This window comes from Microcebus murinus, chromosome 16 (genome assembly GCF_040939455.1).
Source record: "Microcebus murinus isolate Inina chromosome 16, M.murinus_Inina_mat1.0, whole genome shotgun sequence".
NCBI classification, from domain to species: domain Eukaryota; kingdom Metazoa; phylum Chordata; class Mammalia; order Primates; family Cheirogaleidae; genus Microcebus; species Microcebus murinus.
The window spans coordinates 2323274-2342150 of record NC_134119.1 but is presented as its reverse complement, the minus strand read 5'-3'; the positions used below and the strand labels follow the sequence as shown (position 1 = coordinate 2342150).

Here is an 18877-nt window from a genome sequence, read left to right as displayed (position 1 = left end):
TCAAAATTCTTCCAGTGAACAAGGTTTTCTTTTATGTGTAAAACCAGAAAATAGCATGAAAATCTGTTTAATAAAAATGTGCGAGACAGAGAAAAAAAAAATTGGAAGACAATGCAAGTCGGATAGGCAAGAAGGGTTGTGAGCGTGAGGGTTTGGTGAGCGCAGCAGGCTAGGATCGCCAGGCTGGTTTTTTCCTAAGATGGGAGACTCCTTTTGACTGATGATGGTCTAGTGGTGCCTCTGCAAGTCCTACGATGAGACACAGTTTCAACTTCCTGAGCCTCTGTTGTAGCTGGCAGGTCTCTTTCATTCTCCTCCAATTCTACACATTTCCAAAGAGAATGCAAAGATTAATATCCTCAGAAAAGAGTCTAAGATTTCCAACTAAGATATTTTTCAAGGCCAGAATCCTGCAGAAGCTAGATCAACCCTTTTGTTTCCCTGGGGCTATTCCAGTTTTTTACCAACACCCAGTCTACGAGGTACAGAATGCTTCTATGTTAGAATTTTTCACTGAAGGGACATTGGTTTGCAATGGAGTAAGTTTACGCAAAATGAATAATAATTGTGAGTGAATGGGTGCTGTCTTTCTTTGGTGTCCAGACTCCTAAAGTCATGGATGACACATCACCGCAGGGTCTTGCTCTTGGATAGGACCAGACTTCTCTAGCCCCTCACAAACTCCTTTTCCTCCTCCTTCTCACTAGAATATCACACCAGCAGAACTCAGCACCGACAGTGGGGTTTCCAGCACAAACAGGGAGCGACCCCTCGAGTCTCCCAGTGTCAGTGACACTCTGCCCCGAGTTCCCTCCCTTAAGACCCACCATTGAAAACTCAGCTCGGATCCATCTGTAGGGAAATCAATCACACATCAGGCAGCTATTCGCCCAGATTTATTGGCATAACCAGGGGAGGCAGTCCCAAATCTCCACGAGTGGGTGGCCGATGATGAGTCTGGCGGCCGGAAACAAGCTCTTGCTGGATTCCATGCTGATGTGATAAACTCAGCGGCAGCCACGGACCAGACACGTGGCAACACAAACGGATGCTCCCTCAAAATGCAAACGCATACTTCATTCCACTTACAGCTTGATGCAGCTAATCAGTCTTAATCTCAGCACAACTTGTGAGGCCAGGAGAGTCCTCTGGAAGGTGCAGGTATGATGCTGGTTTCGAACAGGCTCATAATTTCTGCTAAAATCCTTTGGGGAATTTCCTTTGAGTTATAGATCTGAGGAGCGGTTTGTTTCCAGGACAGCTTTATGGGATCTCCTAATGATACCCAGCAATCGACATGCAGGCTGCTCTCACTGAAGCTCCGGGTGCTCAGTGGAGCTGAATGGTTGGGGCTGGGGTTTAGACACGCGATAATTCTGAAATTGGAAAACAGGCTTGATGTGAGCTGACCATGTGATACCTTTAAAAATGCTAACACTGATTTTAAAACCCAAAGCCTGGTGGTTTTTTTTTAAAAAGCGTGAAAATAAAGACAATTCAATAATTTTCTTTCTTTTCTCTAAGAGTCTGTGTTCTCTGGCTGGCAATGTCACAGTGGCACTTGGAGTTTTATCATCTGGTTTAGAAGAAATGTCACCCGGTACAGGGACACTCCCTTTAAATCCCCACTGGTCGCTGAGAAAAGAACTATCTTGCTGCTCGGAGGTTTCCCATCTCCCTAACGACTTCTACAGCTGCATTTATTTATAAAAAAATAAATTGAAAATGACTGGTGGGAGTCGAACTTAACGCTCACGCAACTCTGTGGACCATCCTGTCGGATGGCGTAAATCAGAACATACAAGTGCACGTTTCTGGTGAATGTCCAAATTCTGTCATCACAATGCACGTGTCAGAGAGCAATCTAAGGAACCTGAATTGTCCCTGATTCAGAGAAAAATAGCTTCTAATTCGAAACATCTGCTTCTTACAAATAACGCCACTTAAATGAGAAGCACAGAGTTCATGTTCTGAAGATGCAGTCTGATGTTTTTGCCAATAATTGCTCTACAGGGAAGACAGTCATCAGTGGATATGACCATCGGTTTGCACCCTTGGGAGTGGAACAGGCTGGGGCCCTGGGTGAACAATGGAGGGGCCGGAGTGCCCGCGGCAGAGAGACGTCCAGGGGGAGACGTTTGCACAAATGGCTCCACTGTCGGCAACATCCTTTGCAACGTGACTTTGCACTTCTTCCCATGGAGAAGTGGTATCAAAACTGCAAGGGGACTTTGGCCCAGGTCCCGTTACTCACCACACAGACAGCCAATCATTGGGACGATGAGGATTGCCAAGGAAGCAAGGAAATTTTAATACAGAAGACATCTTGTCAGGAGAACAAACGGGAGAAGCAGTCTCAAATCCATCTCTGGACTGAAGGAGAGTCTGGCTTTTTTTTACAGATGGGAAATTAACAAGGGGCTACTGTGCATTTTGGCAGGTTTTGTTGACATTAATAAGGGAAATTAACAAGGGTCGACGGGCACAGTTACTAAGGCATGGTGAGTCGTGGCCCCAGGAATTCAGTCCAGGGGACTCTGGAATCTCAACTGCTTTGTCTTGCAGAAAATCCACCGTTTCTGGGAAACAATGCAAAAGGTCAAGTACTTAGCTCAGTACTTGAGAACTAGTGAAAAAAGCATATAGAGGTCGTCAAAATTTGTTCACAGAGCCGGTCACAGAGGCAGAATCTGAGTCCTCAGCCCTTGGGCACACACTGGGCTTGCAGCTGGCTGGCACCAGCAGCAGCTTCACGCTCAGGTCTTCAGGAGCCTCAGGAAGCCTTGAGACACTCCAAGCCACAAGAGCCAGCGCCTGGCCCGCAGAAGGAGGGACCCTGTGGAGGAGAACTGAGGTATCCTGGCCAACGCCTGCTGCTACAGCTTGGATATTTGACTCTACACATCTCACCTTGAAATGTGATCCCCAGTGTTGGAGGTGGGGCCTAACTGGGAGGTGTCTGGGGTCTGGGTCATAGGGGGTCCCTCATGCATGGCTCAGTGCCTCCTCCTGGTAGTGAGTGAGTTCTCACCCCACTAGTTCCTGCCAGAGCTGGTTAGTGAAAAGAGCCTGGCACCTCTCCCCATTCGCCTTCCACCAGGAGTGCAAACAGCCAGAAGTGGCCTCCTCGGAGGAAGTGCTGGACCACGCTCCTTGTACAGCCTGCAGAACCGTGCACCAAATAAACCTCTTTTCTGCATCAATAACCCAGCCTCAGGTGTTCCTTCCTAGCAACACCGGCAGACTAAGACACCAGCAAACCCTAGAAGCAGAGTTGCTTAAGCGACCACACAGTGCACCACAGGAGAAAGGGCCCAGGAGAGACCACATGAGCCATTCGACTGAGCCCAGCAAACTGCCACGTCTCAGAATCAGGAATTAGAGTTTTAGGCCTCTGAGACAATTGTTTTAAGCCACGAAGCTTTAGAGTGGTTTGTCAAGGGGTCTACCTGGTTCAGACCCCATGGTGGCATCTCTTTCTTTCTCACGTCTCACTATCTCTCATCTCTGTTTCTCCATCTCTCTCCCTGTCTCCATCTCTCTCCCCACAGTCTCATAAATCCAGCCAAGGAGCCCCTGGTCTGCGGCAGCACTTTCAGGGAGAGAGAGGGGTCGTTCTCTGGGCATGAACGTAGGGGACACGACTCAGATCACGCTGCCCAAGCCACCTGGTCTCAGAACCTTTTCACCCTTAACATTAGTAAGAACCCCAAAGAGTTTCTGCTTGTGTGGGTGAGAACGTTTTAAAACCCAAGAACATGCAAGTCCACATGCTTTTAACCATGAGAGCAATGGCGTCATCCCAGTTCACCTGGCCACTGGGACACTGCACCGTGCTCATTAAAATCGAGAGTAAGAAATGCATCTAACCCTTACGCTAACCCTTGTTATTATGAAAATAATTTAGCCCTTGCGTACCCCTGAGAACCTCTGACTCTTAGACTGAAACAAAAGGGTCAGCTGGACCGTGGCCGCAGCTATTCCCAAGCTTGCACGCTGTTGCCCAGCTCTGTCTGCAAGATCCTGCCTACAACAATAGCAATCAGAATATAAACACTGGACGGCTCGCTCATTAGAAGGCTTAGGGCTTCACTACACAATGGCAAAATGCATACAGCTAATAAGCATTCAGATAGAATAAACACTCTAAAATTATTATCATCATTGCATCTCCATGGTAATATTTATTTATAATGAGTTACGTGCCTACATGGGAATACGGAGCTAAGTGGTGAACTAATTATGGAAAGCCTGTTCAGATCTTAAATGAAGTAGTTTCTGCTCTATCTTGGTGGTTATTGTTTGAAGAGCTTCTGTTATTTATTTAAGGTGCAATTCCTGGTCTCCCCACTCCAGGAAGCCCATAGAGTCCTTTTGTGTTCATCAAACCTCCTCCCATCACTGCCTTCTCAAGTTGGGGTCACACTCAGTGAGCGCCTTCTGTGTTCTATGTCCTTTTTCATAGGTTGTGACATTGATTCTTTGCCACACTTGGGATTTAGGCTTATTTTCTCTGTTCTACAGATGATGAAACTGCCCATCGACTTTGAGCAACCTGCTTGAAGTCAAACAATTAAAAAGAAAAAGGAAGGTGTTCTTCACTCATTTATTCAAGTATTTACTCGCTCATCAAAAATGTCTTGTTTACCTGCTCTGCCAGTTGCTGTGCTGGTAAGTGGAGACTTGAAGATGAGTTGATTATTTGTAAATCCTAAAATAAACTGGCTTAGTCCTGGGGTGGATTGAGTTGGACAGGAGCGAGGAAGTGACCTGCAGAGCCGATTTGGTGGATGTCACACAAAGATGTGCCCTGGGCCTCCCAGGAGCATAGAGGGGTGCCGTCACAAGGTTGTGGGGGTGGGTGAGGCTTCCTGGAGGTGTTGGCAGATGGCACTTTCCAGAAATGTCTGCAATGATTTCTTCACAGGCTATTCTTGCAGGTGGATTTGAGGCTCCTCCCAACAGTGGGTGGGCTTGCATTCCCCGTCTTTGAACCTGGGTAGACTGCTAACAACAGAGGACGCCAGGGGCCGGGCCAGAGAAGGGGATGACACCTCTACCCACTTCTCTTGACGCGCCCCTCTTGGAGCCCAGCTGCCATGCTGTGAGGAAGCCCAAGCCACCTGTGGTAGCCCCGGTGGCCGGACCAGCAGCGAGCACCGGCTCACCTGCATGAGCATGGGCTGTCCTGAAATGCATCCTCCAGCTGATATGGTGTGGAGCAGGGATGAGCTGTCCATCCTCTCCAAGTCCTTCCCAAATGGTATTAATATATTCAGGAGCAAAATAAATGGTTGGCATCACCTACAGCTGCGAAGACAGAGCAGTTTGCTACACAGCAATAATTAACGGGGAAATGAGGTGCTGCTTGGATTGAATCTTAGAGGATGTGGAAGAGGAGCCAGGTGTGGGGTTGGAGGCTGTTCCAGGAGTAAACAGCCACCCTCAGGAAGACAGAGGGATGGGTGATGGCACAGGGCAGCACACAGGACCATGGTCCTGGGTAAAGCAAGGGGAGACGGAATTGTGGCTAGTGAGTCAAGAGGGTGAGGTCAGAAATATCTCGGGTTTCATTTCACAGCTTGGACTTCATCACTTTAGGTCAGCAGTTCTCAAAGATGCTTCTCAAAGGTGATGCACAGACCCCAGAGTCGAAACTATTTGCATAGCTGCTGTTACTAAGATTTTATTTACTTGTCTTCTCATTGTATTGGTGTCTGCACTGACAGTGCAGCTGCTGGCCGCAGCACACCTTTGCAGGTGCACACGGTGTGTCTAAAAAGAAAGGCCAGTGTCATTTCCACATGTCCCAGATGAAGCAGTAACTAACGTTAATTTTATTACTTCCCAACCCTTGAGTACATGTCTTCATTTTGTTTTGTCTTGGAAAATAAGCCTGTATTTTCATGGAAAAATGTTATTTAGGTTAATCTCCACAGGGTTTTTCATTGTTATTTTCAAATAAATACATATTTTTAAATGCCACAATTTTAATTTATAATGTGATATATATCAAAATAGATAACCCAGGCACAGTGGCTCATGCCTGTAATCCCAGCACTTTGGTTGGCTGAGGTGGGAGGATTGCTTGAGGACAGGAATTCAACATCAGCCTGGGCAGCATAGCAAGACCTCATCACTACAAAAAATTTAAAAATTAGCCAGGCATGGTGGCACATGCCTGTAGTCCCAGCTACACTGTAACACAGGCATGCGATAACATACCTTGTAAGATTGTGTTGATATTACATAAGATTCCTTGTGTAGAGCGCTCAGGGTCTAGTGAGTACAGGTAGACACTCATCATCATCATTATCACTTAATTTTTCTCCTAGGAGAACGTATTGTATTTTAGGATTTTGTCCACAGAGAAAAGTATTGTCCTTGGAATAACAGGGACTGAGTGGCCCTTGCACGTCCCTGTGCGCCTGACATTACCGGTGTTAACGACTTTGCTGACTTGGCTGAGACAGTAAATTTGGGCACTAATGTTACAGTGGAGAGAATCCATTTTCATGGTGGCTCTATATCCAGGACGAAAGGTTCATGGTTCCACATTTCCGTTAGTTATAGCTCCAAATAATTTGGACGTTAGAAATCCATTCATACCATTAGCTTTTATGGTGGATTTTTCATTTTTTTTCCCTCTCAGTCCTCATTTCAATTAAGAAATTTCAAGTTTTATAATAGATCAATGGATGGGCACCACATCATTAATTTAATGAGAAAGTGTATATGAGTGTTCAATTCCATTGCCAATTGCCTTTCCCTTAATTGGTAAAATTATCAGAAAAAAGTAACACTCAAATAGAGATAGAACATTTAAAAACATAACGAATTAAACTGCATAGAACTAACCACACACACACATGAGTGAATGCAAGTAACACCGTGGCAATGTAAGAGACTGCAGTGTACCCACGTGGCTGTCCTGGATGTGATCCTGTGCTAGAGTCATGCGAGCCATTGCCCCTGTGGGGAGGAGGAACTGGGGGAAGGGCGCATTGGATCTCACTGTGTAATTTCACAACTACATATAAATGCATTTTTAAACATACATGTAAAAGAGTTCATTGACAAAATGTTGACAAAAGAGTTGACACAATGTCAACTCTTCAATCAGGTAAAACTGGTAATAATAACAACTCTAAAATTTGGGGAAATGCAGCCATTCTTTTCTCACATTAGCTAAACAGGATGGCCACAGAGCCTAAAAACTGCCCTCTACCATCTACTTTGCTTTGCTCGTAGGGAGTTAGTCCTCATGTTTTTCTTCCTAACCTGGTCCTCTACGTGTTTCCTCTGTCTGTGAAAAGCATCGCTGTTCTTCCTACAGGTCAGAAACCCAAAGTCATCCCAACTTCTCACTGCCTGCCTCCCTCCCTCCCTCCATGACAGCACTGCCTCCATGACAGCACAGCATGGGTGTCTCTACACACGTCCCCTTTGGGCTCTCTCCAGCAGGGCCCATGCAAAACCATCACTTCTCACATTGGCAACTCAGGACCCCCCCTTGCTGAGGGGTTCCCCATCTCCACTCAACCCTCCTCCCAGCACTGGTCTCTCAGTGGCCAGGAGGATCTTGCAAAAACACAAATCTCAGCACACCTTTCTTGTGCCTTTCATCTGCTCCTAAGAAAAGGACCATCACCAAGACCCTATGCAAAGCCAGCCCAGCTGGCGTCCTTATACACCCCCAACACACCAGTGCTTCCCTGGCTAGGACGTAAGACGTGTTATGCCCTCTGCTTGGAACCCCCACCCCACTTCCCTAAGTTAACGCCTAACCTTCTCCTACATCTCAGCGCAGACCCCATCTGCTCGGGGCACACGGGGCCGGACCCCTCTGCTAGGGACCTCACAGAGCCTTGTCCCTTTCCTCACATTTTGCAAGTGTACACTCACTTGTGTGACTATTATTTTAATTGTAGTATCATTTACATGCTTTAATACATGCTGGTCTTAAGTACTCAGTTCAATACCTTTGACAACAGTCTACGCCCATAAAGCCACCCCCACGAACAAGCCATAGAATGCTTTCATCACCCAGAAAGTCCCCGCATGCCTCTTTCCTGGAAAGCACCACCCTTAGAAGCAGCTACTAGTCTGATATCTGTCACCACAGATCAGTTTCGTCTGTTTTTGAATTTCATATAAACAGACCCACACAAGCATGCGTTCTTTCATGTCCGGCTTTATCGATGATGCCGCTCGCGCTAGGAGACTCCTTTCATCGTGAGTAGCACCCACTGCGTGCATACGCAGAATCTGTGCCTACGTTCTCCAGACAATGAACATGCAGTCATTTCTAGTCCCTGCTATTATAAATAAGACTGCCATGGAAATTGTCATTGAAGTTATTGTGTGGACGTAAGTTTTCACTTTTCTTGGGTAAAAACCTAAAAGTGGAATTGCTGCGTCAAAGCTTAGACATACGTCTAACTTTCCAAGAAACTGCCAAGTGCGTCTCTCAGGGGCTGTGTGGCTTTGCACGCGTACCAGCCGTGCACGAGAGTCCGTCCCATTTGCCCATGTCCTCTCCAGAGTTTATCGCAGTCTTTTTGCGTTAGCCGCTCTACTGGATGTGACGTGGTATCTTCATTATGGTTTTAATTTGCATTTTCCTAATGACAAAGGAGCACCTTTCCTGTGCTCATTCGCCATTTATAGCTACTTCTGTGAAGTGTCTATTAAACATTTTTGCCTGTTTTTATTGGGTTTTTTTTCATTTGATTGTTGATTTGTGAGCGTTCTTTACATAGCCTGGATATGAGTCCTTCACGAGAGACGTATGGATTACAAGTGGTTTTTTCTCTCTTTGTGACTTGCTTATTTATTTTCTTAATGATATCACTTATTAAGTACATTTTTTTCATGTTGATGAAATAAAAACTATCAGCTTTTTCTTTTATGGTCAGTGCTTTCTGTGTCCCGTTTGAAAGAATCTGCCTACCCATCGTCCTGAAGATGTTCTATGGTGTTTTCTTCTGGAACGGGGCTACCCAACGTGGCAGCCACTAGCCACAAGTGACTTCGAGCACTGTTGCCCCAAACCTAGTGGCCTAGAACAGCCACTGCATTTCACGCATGCTGTTGTGTTCATATATCGCAGATCCAGGAGGGCTTCACTGGGTGCGTCATCTCAGCAATACAGGCTTCCTCACTCCCTTCTGTTTCTGTCTCTGTCTCTGTCTCTCTCTCTCTTCCCCCCATACCATCTCACCCTCTAACGTCTTCCCATGTGAGGTGGGCTTCTCACAGCATGATGGCCTCAGAGTACTGGACGTTTTACATGGTGCCTAATCCCGCAGCCAGAACGTTCTCCCTGTCATCCATCCTCAGCCGTCCCAGGATACCGTCACTACCTCATTTTATTGGTAAAGCAAATCACTAAGGCCAGCCCAGACCCAACGGTTTGGGAGCAACAGACTTCACCTCTCAATGGAGCAATGTCACACACACAGGCAGGAAAAAATAATGATGGGAGAATCTTGGAACAAGCTACCACATTGACCTTGTACACTGGGCTCTTATTAAATTCATTTATTAGTTCTAGTTGTTTTTGTAGACTCCACACTTTTTTGATGTTCCCACTCCAGTCAACTGCTCATAGCAAGAGTTTTACTTCCTTATTTTCTCCCTGCGCACCTTGTCTGTCTCTCTCTCACCTGGGTGCACTGGCCAGGACAATCAGAATGGCACTGAGTGGAAGTGGCAAGAACAACCACACCACCGCCTCAACCCTGACCTTAGCAGGAACATGGCCGTCAGTGTGGCCATCCAAGGTTGACGTCACCAGACAGAAAGCCTCGCGATTGTAAGAACCACGCCAGTTTGGTCCATCCTATATCCCACCATCTAGCCCAGTGCCATGTGCACAGTGGACATTCAAAACATATTTGTTGAATAAACGATCGTGACATGAATTTAGTCTGAGCTTGAATAATACTTGCAATGGTTGGATTCATGTGTCAACTTGACGAGGCCACAGTGTGCCCAGATAATGGGTTAAACATTTCTGAGTGTGTGTATGTGTGTGTGAGAGGGGGTTTCCAGATGAGACTCGCATTTGAATCAGCAGACTGAGTGAGGTCCAGGCTCTCCCCAGGGTGGCTCAGCGACACAGGGTCCCTCGAAGGCCTAAAGGACAAAAAGGCAGGGGAGGGAAAACTTGCCCTCTCTGCCTGAATGCTGAGCAGGGGGTGTCCATCCTCTCCTGCCACTGAACTGACATTCCCCCACCAGTGGCCCTGGTTCTCAGGCCTTCAGATTCAGATGAGCACCGACATCCCTTTTCTCCGGGTCTCTAGATGCACAAGGCAGACTGTGGAATTTCCCAGGCTCCAAAATCATGTGAGTCGATTCTTTATAATAAATTTCTTTATGTACGGGAGTCCCAGTGCAAACTCAGTCCATGGAGAAGCCCACTGGCTCACCATGCTCTGGGCTCTTCCACTGAGAGAGGAGAAGACTTTATTTCCTCTCCTTGTTTAAGGGTGTGTGTGCTATATAGGCACAGCTTACCTAGTATTTAATAATAGTAGTAGTAACAGGAATGAAATACCCACAGCACCGGCCCATCTTAAGAAATCGGGCCTCGTCTGAAACTCCCTGCGTGCCGCTCTGTGACCTCAGCCCCTCCTCCCAGAAGGAACCACCAGTCTAAAATTTGTGTTTCTTATTATCTTCTTTTATTTTTTAACCCATGTCTAGATGAGTCCCCTCCATGTTCGAGTAGCCTTGCATGTCATCGAACTTTCCATTTCAAAAACCACACTGCCATCATTCACTCTGTATCCAACCTACTGTCATCAGCTGTCTCTCCTCCTGGCGGGCGCCCGCGTCACTGGTGTAGCTAGCTGCAGCTGCTCATCTGCACTGTGGACGCCACAGCCTCATCTGTTAACTTTGCTGCTTGTGGACATCTGGGTTGTCGTGGTTTTCTGCTGTTACAAGCAATGTGGCCATGCACACGGCTGGCAGTCTCCTGCTCCACATGAGCAAGTGGTCCTCTTAGTATATGCCCAGGAATAAAATTGCTGAGTCACAAGGCAGGTTCTCCTGGCTTACCAGTGGCACGAACTTATCTCCAAAGGGGTCGTTCCACTTCATCTGCCACCAGCCTGGCCAAAGCGGTCCCCTGCTGACAGCTCTCCGTTGGCGACGAGGATGTGAAACTGTATTTCACTGCAGTGCAATCTTCACTTTGCATGTCTTTTTGATTTATTTTGTATTAATAGATATTTGTCTAGGTATTCTTCCATTTCTTAAGATTTCAAGAAAGATAAATTTTACAAAAACCCAAACTTTGCTGTTATATGAAAAGAAAGTAAGATCTAACCTGGTGTGGTGGCTCACACCTGTAATCCCAGCACTCTTTGGAGGCAGAGGTGGGAGGGTTGCTTGAGCTCAGGAATTTGAGACCAGCCTGAGCAACAGTAAGACCCCATCTCTATTAAAAATAGAAAATTTAGCCAGGCATGGTGGCACATGCCTGAAGTCCCTGCTACTCAGGAGGCTGAGGGAGGAAGATCACTTGAGCCCAGGAGTTTGAGGCTGCAGTGAGCTATGATGACACCACTGCACTCTAGCTGGGGCAACAGAGAAAGATCCTGTCTCAAAAAAAAAGTCAACAGAGAAATAAATAATAAAAATATCTAAAATTATTACCAATATTAAAAATTGAACAGGAGACAGAACTAGACAGATAATGTAAATTTAAAAATTACTAAGAAAATAATACACTAACTCCACATCCACATAGCTGATGATGACTAGGGCTGGGCATTCTCAGGGGTTCACTCCGTCTGGGGCCAACACCAGCCCAGCAAGTCTCCACAGCACCTCCTTCCATGATGCGAGCTTTGTTCACCTAGTTTCCTCTCTGAGGATACTGTGTTCCAGGGTCCGGACTTCAGGCCAGAATCTCCAAGTCTCCATGTCCATTTCTGCGGGCCCAAGATTGGCCCCGAGTCCCCTCCACCGGGGCTCGCCCAGCCTGGCCCTGGACGGGAGAGCAGACGCCAGCCCACCTCTCAGAGCTGCGCCGCCATCCTTCCTGTCATCCAAGCACTCCCCTCGCTTCCCAGCAATACCACTACCCACTACACACTGAAGACTTTTTTTTTTAATATAAAACTATTTTCTTTAATTTTTCCTAACACCTTTTTCATGCTAGTAAAAGCTTTTCGTCATTTAAAAAACATGAAATGCAGAGCCTAGAATAGCTAAAACAATCTTGAAAAAGAAGAACAAAGTGGGAGGAATCACTCTCTCTGACTTTCAGACTTACTATGAAGCTGCGGTAATCACGGCAGTGTGGTTTGAGGGAGCGGTAGGCACATAGATCAATGGAACCGAATGGAGAAGCCGGAAATAGAAGCCCCCACACACATATGTCCCAGGGGGTTTTAAAAAAAGGCACAAGAAAAATTCCATGGAGGAAGGACCTTGCTGACAAATGGTGCCAGAACAACTGGACTCTGTAGACAAAAAGCAAGCCTCAACCCAAACCCCACACCTTATACAAAAGCTAACAAGATGGATATGAAACTCTAAGACTTTTAGAATGGGGAAAAAAAACACAACACCATCACCACCACCAACAACAACAACAACAACAAAAAAAAAGCAGAAGAAAACCCTCAGGATCTAGGCTGGATGAACAGTTTTTAGACTTGACACCAAGAGCCACGTCCAGAAAAGGACATGCTGGACCTCGACAGAAGTTAGAACTTGTGATGTGAGAAAGATTCTGTGAGGAGGGTCAGGGGCCAAGCTACGGACTGGGAGAAATCTCTGCAAACCGCACGTCTAACAGAGGAATCATATCCAGAATATGCAAATAACTCTCAAAACTCAAGAGTAAAGAGAAAAATCCAGTAGAAAATGGTCAAAGGCACAAAGGGGCATTCCACTGGAGGGGACGTCCAGGTGACCCGGGAGCCCGTGAAATGATGCTCGACCTCGCAGGCGCCAGGGAAACGCCACCACGAGACGCTGCCGCGTAGCTGTCAGAGGGATGAGATTTTAAAAAATGCAAGGATAACATCCGATGCTGGGGAGGGTGTGGAGAAGCTGGATCACTGATACACTGCTGGTGGGAATGTAAAATGGGAAAGCCACGCTCAAAACGGAATTTTCATTCTGTGTGACAGTAAGTATACACAGTCACATGACCCAGCAGTGACACTCTCAGAGAAGGAAAACTTAACAGCCACACAGAAACCTGCCCATCAATGTTCAAAGACACTTTAGTCATAGTAGTTCCAAACTGAAGACAACCCAAATGCCCTTCGGGGGGGTGAATGGTTAAACAAAGTATGAGTACCTGGCTCCATACTGTGGAGTACTTGGCTGCAATGCAAACGTACAAATTACTGATGCGTGCAACAGCCTGGGTGGATCTCCAGGGATTTAGGCTGAGTCAAAAGTGAAAATCCCAGAGGGTTACATACTTATGATTCTACATACATGTAAAGCATTCTTGAAATGCCACAATTGGAGATGAAGACCAGGTTAGTGGTTGCCAGGGAAGAGGGAGGGAGGGAGGTGGGCTTGGTCCTAAAAGAGCAGCACAGGAGATCATGGTTGGACTGTCCTGTGTCTTCCCCATGTGTGGTCACAGGAATCTACACATGTGATGGGACCACACAGAAGTAAGCACAGCCTCACACACAAAGGAGTGCAAGAGAAACCCGTGACGTCTGAATCCCACTGATACTGTATATTTTCTATGGAAAGCCATCGTAAAGCAGCTGGGAGGTGAGACCTTTCGTTCTTCCAACCCTCCATTCCACTCTCTTCTCATCTCTCCTGTGGACGTTTGAACGAGAATTTCCTATGATTTTGAAAGAGGTTGCCATTGGGAGAAACCAGGTGATGGGCACATGGGATCCATCTGCATTATTTCTTACAACTGCTACGAGTCTGTGATTATCTCAGAAGGACATGTTAAAAGACAAACACAAAATGTCACCCGGAAGAGTGTCATTATTGACTTTTTGTGTACTTCTCTCCCTCTCTAGAAGATGGATGAATATTTTAAAACTAAACAAAGGCATGTTGCACAGACTATTTTGGAACTGTGGCGTTACGGCACCCTGCACCGACCCGGTGCACTGTGCCGGACTCACCTGTGGCTTCCTGCTGGCCTCGCTGCGGGCAGTGCTGCAGGTGGACCTTGCAGCACAGGACGGCTCATCCTTCGGATGAAGTGCTGTTTTATTTTTGTCCGAGTGTCTGTTCTCAGGGAGGAGTGGGCTCCACAGAAGCAGAGTCTCAAGTAAAGAAGGCACATAGTGGGGTGTGCAGGAATGGCCTGCTCGTGGGGATTTGGGACTTTTTGTCACGTGTGTTGTGCAGACTCATGGTCCCGCAGTGTGGATGAGGCCCTCGGCAGGTGCCCGCTCTGATGAACCGGCCTCAAATGGGTCCCCGCGGCCCCATTTCCAATATCTACCTGGAGGCTCTGGAAAGACAGACACAGAGGGAAAAACAAAACATAAAATTAGCAGGAAATGTATAGTTTCTTTAAACAAAATATGGATCACTTCTCCAATCGGGCACCAGGAACAGGGAAGCCACGCTGTGTCCCTTCTCTCATGACTAACTCAGGAACACAGAGCCCTCCAGCCTGGGGTGTGGGACGGTCACACTGAGGCCACCACATGCTTCCCAGGCTCCCTGGGAAATTCTCGCTCAAACGTCCACAGGAAAATGAGAAGAGAGTGGAATGGAGGGTTGGAAGAACGAAAGGTCTCACCTCCCAGCTGCTTTACGATGGCTTTCCATAGAAAATATACACTTTTTAATAACTTAAAACTTGCTTATATTCATCACATAATCATTATTTCAGACTTTATCAAAGTAAACTGATTTTTAAATGAAATTAAGAATAAAATAGGATATTTTTGCATGCAAATGGTTGCCCATCTCTATGATCTTTCTGAGGCATTGAAAGCAAGGAATCTGGGTCACAATCATGGAAACACAGCAGAAAGCCCCTCTGCCATCAGACTCAACAAACCTGAGTCTTATTCCTTAACCCGAACTCGACTGTTCTCAGTCAATGCTCAAAACAGTGTTCTGACGTCCTATTATCGCATTTACAGACATGGGAATGGGCAGAAAACTAACTGGGACAGAAGACAAGAGAGGAGCAAAGCAGTTTGCTTGGAGGACAGTGGACAGCTGGGTTCTCCAACTTCCAGGGACTTCTTTCGTGGGCTTGAGTGTGCAGCTGGGGGGCCTCTGAATTGGTTCTGCCAGTGGGAAATAAAGAGGGGGGCTCCAGGCCACCAAACCTGGGACTCTCCCGGCGGGGAGGAAGGATCTGTGCTCTGTCAGCAGAGTGGCTCAGTGGGCGTTTTCTCAGTTCTCGTGCCAGACCAGAATTGCAGGAGCCGGTGGCCGCTGTCCACACGGAGTTCCCGTGCGGTGCAAGTCCCTGAGGCCCACGGACACGCCAGCAGAGAGCCCACACCCCAGACCGGGACCCCAGGGGACTGGCATCCAAGGATCTGCAGTCAGGCCCATGGGAGCAGAGACTAAACCCCGAGCTTTGAAGACTCATCTTGCGGCTCTCTTGGCGTCAGACACGGGCTGCAGGGCTGTCGGGACGGCGCACAGTGACTGGGGGAGGTGGAGGTGCCATCGGTGACGCAGCAGAAAGGAGCCAGGTGCATACGCAGAGTGTCTGGCACCTCTCCCTGCCTCAGCCCCCATCCCCGCCCACAGACGCACAGGCCCCCACCGGACACCACGGGAGTGGCCAGGTTTCCATATCCAACGTGGGAAATTCCCCTGAGCATTCTGTCCCAGTGAGTGTGACATCAGACCCCCCCCCCAAATTTACCTGTATGTTGCCCCCCCCACTTTGCTTTAAATTCCAGGAAAATAGCACATGACGCGAGGCCGCCCACTCTCAGAGGCTGCCGTTCCAGTTACTGGCCCGCGCTGTGCTACCTGTCTTTCTGTTTCTTTTCCTCCCCTTTTCCATTGTTTGAAATAATTTAACCTTCTGCTCTTAGTGCTCGTCTTCCCGAAAAGCCCCCTACCAACCAATGGCAGCAGCATGTCATCCTTCTGTCTGCACTGCAACACTTGTGGTCTATTACCTTGGAGGGGTTATCTGTCCGCCACTGTCACCTCCTCACAGGGAGGACGGCCCTAGGGGGGCCACCCTGGAGCTGCCGGACCGCCTGGGGAAGCCCCTGCTCCACCCACCCCCGGCCAGTTTGCACCTGCTCCCCTCCCAGCTCAGCTAAGCGCTCTCTCACACGAAGGAACCTTCTATCCCCACGGCGCTCACTCACCTCCTGGAAGTCTGGTGCCTCCTCGGTCCCCAGGCTCTGATTTTGCAAACGCACCGGGTGTAATTCCGTCCCTAGTGGCCACACGGTCACCCTCTACCTCCGGGAGGATGACGATGAAAAGAGGCAGTGGTCTCAGAGTTGCTGGGGACTGCGTTCGTTCAGTGCAGATTCCTGGGCCGGGTCCCCACGCCGGTCCCACGGCTGCAGCAGGTCCCGTGGTGCGTGGAGCCAGCGTCGAGGGAGGTGGTCAGCTGGACGGTGAGTCCCACAGAGCACCTCTGGCCTAAGCCACGGTGACCGGCCCTTGTCTGTTTACGTCACTAACAAGAATGTTTTCTCACCTGCCACTTACTGAATTGTCATCCGTAAATATTCGCCGGGAGCCTGTTGTGGACCAAGCCAGGCAGCATGGAAAGGTCGTAATCAAGGCCACGGAGGCCACGCTGGCCCTGGGGACAGTCACATGGGCACCACACATGTTGACACAAACTTTGGGCGGGCTCGGTGTGCAGGGTGGACCCCGGGCTCAGCAGTCAGCCGGGACGGGCTAACCCTGAAGCCTCCCCTGGCCGGCTGAGAAGCTGGGCGGCGGTTAACCTCCCCGAGCCGAGGTGTGCACCTGTGTGAAATGGGCATTATGACACATCTGCCTCGAGGGGTTACTGCGATGACGATGTCGTGAGGCAGGAGTCACAGGGCACTTGGCAGTGTGACTCGCATCGGCCGATGGGATGTCCTCAGCTTTGCAGCACAGATGGGGCTAGAGGCCCAAGAAGCTCTAAGTCACAGAGTCCTTTCTGCAGGACCCGGGTGCCTTATGGCGCCCGGCATTCGCCAGGCAGAGCGCAGCCGCTCGGTGAGCTCCCAGGCCCCGGTGCGCTCTGAGGTCCCAGCGAGCTCTGAGGCGAGGTCTTGGTGAGCTCTGACACCCAGGTGAGCTCTGAGGTCCGGTGAGCTCTGAGGTCCTGGTGAGCACTGAGGCGAGATCCCAGTGAGCTCTGAGGACCCGGTGTGCTCTGAGGTCCCAGGTGTGCTCTGAGGGCCTGGATGTGCTCTGAGCTGAGGTCCCAGATGTGCTCTGAGGTGAAGTCCAGATGTGCTCTGAGGTGAAGTCCAGGTGTGCTCTGAGGTGAAGTCCAGGTGTGCTCTGAGGTCCCAGGTGTGCTCTGAGGTCCCGGATGTGGTCTGAGGTAAAGTCCAGGTGCGCTCTGAGGGCCCCAATGCGCTCTAAGGTGAGGCCCCGGATGTGCTCTGAGGTGAAGTCCAGGTGCGCTCTAAGGGCCCAGATGTGCGCTGAGGTGAAGTCCAGGTGCGCTCTGAGGTGAGGTCCCGGATGTGCTCTGAGGCGAAGTCCAGGCGTGCTCTGAGGCGAGGGCCCGGATGTGCTCTGAGGCGAAGTCCAGGCGCGCTCTGAGGCGAGGGCCCGGATGTGCTCTGAGGCGAAGTCCAGGCGCGCTCTGAGGCGAGGGCCCGGATGTGCTCTGAGGCGAAGTCCAGGCGCGCTCTGAGGCGAGGGCCCGGATGTGCTCTGAGGCGAAGTCCAGGCGCGCTCTGAGGCGAGGGCCCGGATGTGCTCTGAGGTGAAGTCCAGGCGCGCTCTGAGGCGAGGGCCCGGATGTGCGCTGAGCCCTTTGCGATCGTGGCTGGAGGCCGTGATGCCCAGGAGACCTCACACCCCAGAGCCACAGACAATTTCTAGAAGGGCGCAGGGACCTCCCCTGCTGCGGCTGGCGGCGCCCCGGCCTGCCGTCCGCACCACCGCGCACTGCGGGCGCCGGCGGCAAGGGCGGAGCCGCTGTCGCCTCGCTTCTGCGCGTTCCCGTCTCCGACGCTGCCCTCCACACGGTTCCCGCCACGCGGCGCGGCGCTGCGGAGCCAAGGCGCGCTCTCAGGCCCTCCACACGGTTGGAGCCAAGGCGCGCTCTGCTCTCGGGAATCTCCGCGCGAGGCTGCTCACGAGCAAAGGTAAACCCTCCCCTCCGGCCCCCACAGGGCCCGGCCGACCCGACCGCTGGCGTCCACACCGCTGGGCGAAGCGGAGGGCGGGGCCGGGTCCCCGCGGACGAAGGCTCCCGGCTGCTCCCGCACGGAGTCGTGCGGTGGCGGGACAGGCAGCGGGGGCCTGCTCCTCCAGTGCGGCTCGGGGGGCGGCTCTGCCAAGGCGGCGTGGACATCACAGCCACCTGCGCGCGCCAGAGTCGGCGCACGGGCGTGCTCCAGGGTTCAGAGGTCAAGTTCAGAGTCGGAGTGCGGGGTGCTCCCTCTGAGGCTGTAGGGGGCTCGCCAGGGGGGTCCCTCCTCCTCCTGCACACGGCCCCCCACCACGTGTCTTTCGGGGATCCAGCGTCATCTCACGCTGGGATCCTTAGTCACATCTGCAAAGATCTCCTTTGCAAAGAGGGTCACAGGCGCAGGTTCGAGTTGAACTTACCTTTTGAGAGGGCGGCCACCACTCCTGGGGGGCTCCTTCTCCACTCTGAGCCTTGGTTTCCACATTTCAAGAATGGGATGGCTGGAGGACACTCCTGGGGGAGCTCACGGGTTTACAAGCAACATTGTTC

General features: G+C 49.9%; 1 long non-coding RNA gene across 1 annotated transcript; it reads right to left on the bottom strand.

Moving 5' to 3' along the window:
• Positions 1 to 880: 880 nt before the first annotated feature.
• On the bottom strand, positions 881 to 16935 carry LOC105875705 (uncharacterized). Its single transcript, XR_012912522.1, has 3 exons — positions 16317 to 16935; positions 14136 to 14470; positions 881 to 1376 (listed from the first exon to the last, which is right to left on the bottom strand). It is a non-coding gene; the product is annotated as an uncharacterized LOC105875705 (long non-coding RNA).
• Positions 16936 to 18877: the final 1942 nt, after the last annotated feature.